The 8,182-nt window shown below is 35.0% G+C and overlaps 1 pseudogene; it reads left to right on the top strand.

Annotated features, from left to right (window-relative positions):
* The first annotated feature begins 388 nt into the window (after positions 1–388).
* LOC132642529 (methyl jasmonate esterase 1-like) lies at positions 389–2,316 on the top strand (annotated as a pseudogene).
* The last annotated feature ends 5,866 nt before the right edge of the window (positions 2,317–8,182 follow it).

Below are 8,182 nucleotides of genomic sequence, written 5' to 3'. Positions count from 1 at the left end.
TAAACAATTGCCATATGAAATATCATGAGTGAAATCAATTTAATAATTACCCAAAAAATCTATTTCTATCTACAAGTACAGAAATTATATTCTCACAAATTCATAAAAAAATGGCAATATTTTTATTTTATGATTTTCACTTGAGTTGTAATTACGATACATTATTTAAATCATAAAACTTTATATAATTGTTGAGTCTCCTGTGTCCCTTTAATATTTGATGAAAAAGAAAAAAAAGAGAAAAAGAGGAATACTTTATAATATTTTCTTCTTTTTTCTCGTTTCTTATAAAAGTAGGCTGGGCCACCACCCGTATATGATGGAATACTTCCCTTTTTTAATATCTAAAAATGGAGTACTTTTTTTTTTTTTTGAACACCTTTTTGTGCTCTCAACAAATCACAAAACTACTTGTTTGAGGGTTTTATTGACGGACTATTGAAAATTTCACCTCAGTACAATTTTGTTTTATGAAGAAGCAGAGTTCTACACATCTAGCTAACTACGGAGGAAAAGTGATTAATTAAAAAAAAAAAATAGACGACAACAGACATAAATAAGAAAGAAATAAGGAAAACGAAAAATAAAAAGGGAATACGAAACAAAAGCAGGTTAGGCCACAGTACTTTTAATTTGTTCCTTTTTGTGCTCTCAAAAATTAGGAAACTACCTGTTTGAGGTTTAAATCAACTAGGTACCTGCCATGAAAATATGCCCAATTGGTGGCTCATAATTCGTAGGCTAATTTTATCATCAGCCCATCCATGTTAAAATTTTTACTAATGAGTACAAAATAATATTCAACGTGGGGTTGCTTCTCCATGGACGTAGGTTAGCAGAAGCCAAACTCCTCCCAATATAAAGTTACCTTGTAATGGTTCATACTAATTATGAGCTCATCATTCAAAAGAAGAAGAAAAAAAAATGGAGAAAAGCAAGTTACTGTTGCCATATGCAGATGCAACCTTGTCAGGACGTAAAGCTAAGAAGCACTTTGTGCTAGTTCATACGGCAGGCCATGGAGCCTGGTCCTGGTACAAGATTGTAGCATTGATGAGATCTTCAGGACATAATGTAACAGCGATTGACTTGGGTGCTTCAGGAATCAATCCGAAACAGGTCCTCGAGGTCCCACGTTATTCTGATTACTAGAATCCACTAGTGGAGTTCATGGCTTCACTTCCCGCAGATAAAAAAGTAATTATTGTAGGCCATAGCACTGGTGGACTCGCCATTTCTAAAGCCATGGAAATCTTCCCAGAAAAAATTTCAGTTGCTGTATTTCTCAGTGCTCTAATGCCTGGTCCAAATTTGGATACAACCACTGTCTACACTGAGGTACATTTCCAACATTAGTCATGAGATGATCCGTTATGTTTATTTAAATTTTTACATGTTTGAACTAATTATTCTTCGTTGTAGGCACGCAGGGTAATACTTGAACTTGACAATCATGTTACGTATGATAATGGACCTACGAATCCTCCAACCACCGGCATCCTAGGTCCAAAGTTCTTGGAAACTAATGTTTACCAGCTGAGCCCAATTAAGGTAAGCAAATCATAATACAAATATATATTGTAATTGAAATAGCCAATAAGTTCTATTGTTCTGGTCATGAGAATGGTCCTAAAGTGACTTCTTTCACCAAAAAATTATTGGTAGGAATTACCGACTGGAATATTTTAATAGTTTATCCAAATTACAAATCTATTCAAGTATTTAATCGTAACATCAACTTGGAACTGATTTAAATCAGTTTTTTTTCCCTTCTTGGTGTTAGGATTTGGCTTTGGCCACTACACTAGTAAGGCCATTTTATTTATATGATGTGGAAGATGTTTCTAAGGAGATAGTTCTTTCAAGTAAAAGGTATGGATCAGTTAAGCGAGTGTTCATTGTTGCTGCTGAAAATAAAGCTCTGAAGAAGGAATTTTTATGGTCCATGATTGAAAAGAATCCACCCGATGAAGTGGAAGAGATCCAGGACTCTGACCACGTGACCATGATGTCTAAGCCACAACAACTTTTTACTACTCTTCTGAGCATTGCCAACAAGTATAGCTAAAAGTTGATAATTAAGAAGAATAAGGAGGACAAGTGTAAGGCTGAGATAAAACTTTAGTCAATTCGTATCTATGATACATTTATATGGTGATCTCAAGTCTTTCATGGAATTCCTACTACATAGCTAGTTAATTTGATATTTCTATCATTTCAGTTGTTATTTTCTTTCATTGTAATTTCAGTGCTTGAGATTAACATCAATAAACAACCTCTATTTCCTGTAATTACTGAATTTTAGTTCAATTTTAAATCTCATCAATGGGAGGAGGAGATAGATGATGATACTGAAGAATTAGAACATAGAAATGAGGAATATGTTGTAGCAGAAAGCTCATTGATCCAACTGAGGCTATTTGCCTCAATCAGAATACATGTAGAGTCAAAAGAGTGGCTAAGAAAAAGAAGTTGTAGTACTAGTGGACTCTGGAGCAACTAACAATTTTATAAAGAGATAATATAATGGTAAAACACACACCTAACTTATCACTTTTTCTCGAGTTTCATACTTCAACTATCAGTTGTTCTTTTTTTCTACATGAACTATCACCATCTAAGTATCGAAACACACTTAGGTGATAGTTCATGTAGGAAAAGAGAACAGTTGATAGTTGGCTTAATCAACTTTGAGGTGTGTTTCAATACATAGGTTGTGATAGTTCATTTAAAATGGGAAGTTGGGTGTGAAACTCGCGAAAGAGTGATAGTTCAGTTATGATTTTGACCATTAACTCTTTTATAAATGAACAAATAGTACAAAACAGGGAGTTACTCCCCATTAATGTACACAACTGAAGGTCATAGTAGCAAACGGGAAATATATGATCAGTGATTTAGATCGTAAGGAGTTCATGCGGAGCCAAAACATTAAAATTATAGCTAATTTGACTCCCTCCCAGGACCCTCTTTCTCGTCAAGCTCCTAATTTTCTCAACAATATACGCATTGAGTGGAAGCTCAAGTTTAGCACAACTGTAGGACAAGGTATGCCAAGTTCCTTACACTTGTTATTTATAACTGTTATCAATTATAGAGCACGAAGATCATAAAGTATGAAATCTATTAGCGAATTACTAGTGTGTTGGTTCGTTCTTTTTCTAGTTTCTGAAAACGTGGTTATGAGTGTTTTCCATGTCAATAATTATCAACATTTAAAAATGACTTTTTTCCTTTTTATTTTATTTTATTTTATAATAAAGCCATCACCATTAGTTGTGAGCCTAAAGTGTGAGGCGTTTGGCTTGGACCCCTACCATTTAATTGATAAGTAAAATACTTACAATGATTAGAGGGCGACATGGGGTCTTGCCTCTATTCTACAAAAAGGATTGACAAGCAATCATAAGGAAGGAAGCAGCCTATACAAATTCCTTCCGGATAATACAAAATAGTTTAGCTTACAAGATAATTACAATTCTCATATCTTCTCCTAAAAGTTGGCATTTGCCATTTATCAACTTGAAATAGCCCCTTTGCCTCTCTAGGGAGATCATTTAGAGAGTAATATAAGGTCCTGTTTCCACTTGATGCATCCATCTTCACTAATAAGTCAGCAACATGGTTAGCTTCGCGATAGCAATGAGATATTTGATAAGTAGTGTTGTCGAGCATTCTGGCAGTGCAGTTAATGATATTCTTGAGCTTCAAATTGCTAGTGTCTTGATGTATGTGCATATTTGTGACTAGAAGAGAGTCCAATTCAAAGTGAATGTTAGAATGACCATGTTGAATGCACCAATCCACTCCAAATCTTGGAACAGTGGCTTCAACTTGATTGCTACTTAAAGCTTGTACTAGGACAGAAAATGCAAACATGAAATCTCCATTCTCATTCTTGAGTACACCTCCTATCCCAGCCTTACCAGTTTCTCTAATGAAACTCCCATCAGTATTGGTTTTGATGATACCAGCCTGAGGTTTATTCCACTTGACAGGACTACTTCTGATAACAGGTCTGAGCCTCTCAATCTTACTGCACAAATTGGTCTAGTTTTCTCTAGTATCTAAAGTAGGATAGGCATCTTGTAAAACAACTTTGATATTCCATGTGCATTGTGTGACCATTTTATACAAGTAAAAACTGTTGCTGTATCCATACTTGCAAGCAAACCAGGATTTCCAAATTTCCTAACAAATAGTGACAGGAACAGCTTGAAGCACAAGTTTGTGAACTTTGTTCTTGGGCTTCTTTTTCCACCATTCATTAAGTAATCCTCTTAAAGGAATATGTTCATGTGTTATTCCTAGAGGATTACCCATAGCCTTCCACACATAGTCAACAACTTTACTTTCGACAAAAACATGTTGAACAGTTTCATTTTTTGGTGTTAAACAACATAAAAAATCAGTGTGACTCTGGGAACTAGTAGTATTGAGACCTTTATTGATAGGAACTCTTCCAAAGAATAGTCTCCAACACAAAAAAAGAATGTTTGAATGGCATTGATTTGTGCGAAATGTTGTTCAAAATGTCATTAGGCTGTCTGTTTTTCTAATAAGCTTCCAAGCAGTGCTATTAGAGAAGTGACCATCATCAGTCATTTTGCATATAGCATAGGTCCTTTCTCCATTTGTCCCAACTCAATAGAAAGAATGTGTAATGCAACATGACTAGGCAGAGTATCATAGAGTTTCTGAGCATTCCAAGTGTTGTTGTCCATAAATTCCTTGACTTTCTTCTTGAAATTGAGTCTAGTGATAAAAGTTAGACAGAGTTGTGCAAGACAGCCCATCTTAGTCCAATTATCCCACCAAAAACATCAATTTCCATCATTAATCCTCCAAGAAATGAACTTTTCACATTGGTCTCTAGCCCATAGTCAATGTTTCCATGCTTGAGAATTGCCAGGACACCACTTCTTACCCACAGGACTCATCCTATGGCAGTATTTAGCAGCTAAAAAATCAGCCCTAATAGACTTACTTGTTCTGAATTGCCACCATCTTTTCACAGTAAGAGTATTAGAGATGTCATTCATCCCTTTAATGCCAATACCAGCCTCATTTTTTCGAAAGCACAACTCCCCAGAAGTCTAATGGTACTTATTTTTACCATTAACAGCACCCCAAAAGAAATTAGCAATATGTTTTTCAATGAGTTCCAAAGTATCTTTAGGGGGGTAAATGGAAGATAGAATATAAATAGGGAGAGATTAAATCACACTTTTAATGAGAAGATGTCTTCCTCTACAAGAGAGCATGTTATCTCGCCATGCATTGAGCCTTTTAATAATCTTTGCAAGCACGCTATAAAAATAGAACATTCTTTTTCTACCAATGTAAATAGGATAGCCAAGGTAAGTGAAAAGAATTTTTTTATCTAAAAAACCAATTTTGTTTCTAATCCTATTAATCCAGTAAGCACGGGTTTTAGGCCCAGTTAGAAAGAAACTTTTATCCTTATTGACCATTTGACTAGAAACAGACTCATATTTCCTTATTTTATCCATAACCAACTTAATGGATTTAGAGTTGCAACTACTGAAAATAACAATATCATTAGCATAAGCCAAACAAGTAATTTGAGGACCATTTTTATGCATGGAAAAAAGGAGTGGAATTCTGGTTATATAACAAGCTATTAAGGGACCTAGAAAGAACCTCAGCAGCAATAATAAACAGAGAAGGAGAAATAGGATCACCTTGCTTAAGGCCATGTGAGGAGGTGAAAAAACCATGTCTAGTTCCATTGATGATTAGGGAGTACCAAACACTAGAGATGCTTCTCCAAATTAAGTCATTCCATTCATCATTGAAATCAAACCTATTTAAAACATTTTTCAAAAGACCATGATAGCCTGTCATAGGCTTTGGCCATATCCAATTTTAAGACAACATTTCCCCCTTTATTGATTTTAGAAATGCCATGGACTATCTCTTGAGTGAGCATCACATTATCTGTGTTAGATCTTCCAGAGACAAAACCACTATGATTTTCAGAAATCAAGTTAGTTAACAATGGATTTAGTCTACTAGCAAGAATTTTTGAAACGGTTTTGTTAGTATAATTACTCAAGCTTATGGGCTTGAGATTAGAAAAACTAGTAGGGGAATCAATCTTGGGAATCAAAGTAAGACAAGTATGAGAAGAATACTTGGTTAGCTTTTTCCTTACAAAAAAAATCATATACAGAAGCAGTAACATCATTTTTAATAATAGACTAACAAGTTTGAAAAAACATTCCATTGTAGCCATCAAGTCCAGCTGAGCGTTCCTTACTCATGTTGAATACTGCTTCTTTGATCTCATCCTCATTAGGCATCTTGCTCAAATTATGGTTATCTTCATCAATGATGATCTTTGGTATGCAATCCATTATCCTACTGTCTCTATCAGGAATATGTAAGTTGAAATGCCTTCTGAAATACTTGATAGCAGCCTTGGAAACATTGTTATTACCTTAAACCCATCTACCTTTATAGTTCTTGATCCTTTTATTCTGCAATCTTTTTCTTCTGTTCCTTAAGACACTATGAAAGTACTTAGTATTTTTGTCACCATCCTTGAACCACTAAAGTTTGGTTATTTGTTTCAACAAGGAGTCTTGCATGTTGAGCCATCTAGTGTATTCAGCATAACCTCTATTAAGATTCTCTTTGCCCTGTTCAGTGTTGTGCATAAGATCCACTCTTCCAAGATTTCTATTTTCGCCTCCCAATCATGTACTTGTTCATGAATGTCACAAATATGTTCTATGGACCATTGACTAAGAGCTCTACTCATATTCTTCAACTTGGTTTGCCATCTCCACATGTCATTACCATTAATATGTTCATCCCAAGAGGCTTCGACAATGTCCATGAAACCAGGTTGATCAGCCTAGAAATTTAATGATTTGAACTATTTAATATGATCCTGCTGATCACAAGAACATTTAAGAAGAAGAGGTCCGTGGTCAAACCAGACCTAAGAAAATGTTTGACATCATTGTTTTGAAATTGCAGCACCCATTCATCATTTATTAGAATCATATCTAGTCTCATTCATATTCTTTTGCTAGGCCTCCAATAATTACACCAAGTGAATTTGGGACCAGTAAAACCAATGTCTCTAAGACCACAAGATTCCATATAGTTGATAAAATCCATACTTTTTCTCATTTTGTGAGGTAAACCACCTAATTTCTTATCAGGATCCATGATGACATTGAAGTCACTCCCCCCCCCCCCATATAACATGGGTCATTAATAAGACTCTTTACATTAGTAATACTCTCCCAGTGTTCTTCCCTTTTTGTAGGAGTGAATTTAGCATAAATAGTAGTCACAAAGGTTCTATCCTCATTTGGATGATCCTTCATGTTGAGAGTGAGTTGTTGATCAGTATTAGCAATACTAATAGTGTGATCAAGACCATTCCAAAAGCACTAGATCTGGCCATTAATATTAGCCATACAGTGATCGAAACAAAAATATCTTTTGTAACCTTCCATCTTACTTACATCCATGAATGGCTCATATATTGCAACAAAAGTCACTCTATTGGTGTTCACAAGAGTTCTAAGTCTATAATATGATTTTTGAGACCTAACCCCCCTAATATTCCAAAATATTGCACTGATCATGAAATAATTGATGCGGGAGAACTTTGTCTTTGCCTTATTCCATTTGCATTGGATTTGGAATGAGACTTATTTATGTTGATTTTTATTTTCTCCTTATTTTTGCTTCTTCCTCTTAAGTGAGTGGAAATCAAGTTTCTTTGACTTTGAGTGTAATCAAGACCATTGTTTCTAGCGGACCTGGACTTTTCAGAACCAGTCTTTAAATGGCCTGTTTCTGAAGTTCAGTCTCCTCATTTTGAGTAGCATTGTTGTTGTGCACCTCCTTTCTATGCTTTCCTTCTTCATAGGTAGCCTTGTTTATTTTCCTTTTTCCCATTTCATTATGAACTTGTATTTCTTTCCTATTGTTATTCTTATTCTTATCCTCTTTAGTACCATTTTGAGGAAGAAGCTCCCCATCATTCTTTTCTCCAGTATCATTTCCATTTCCTTGTTGGTCAGCCACATCATTCTTTTGTTGTTCAGAATTTTTCACTACACCTTCTTCTTTAGAGCAATTTTGATCGTCTTCCTTGGAATTCTTATTATTTTCACTCTTGTGCTCAGCCATTTTT

The sequence above is a fragment of the Lycium barbarum genome, chromosome 5 (genome assembly GCF_019175385.1).
Source record: "Lycium barbarum isolate Lr01 chromosome 5, ASM1917538v2, whole genome shotgun sequence".
NCBI classification, from domain to species: domain Eukaryota; kingdom Viridiplantae; phylum Streptophyta; class Magnoliopsida; order Solanales; family Solanaceae; genus Lycium; species Lycium barbarum.
The sequence above is the reverse complement of the archived record's forward strand: the minus strand, read 5'-3'. Positions and strand labels throughout refer to the sequence as shown.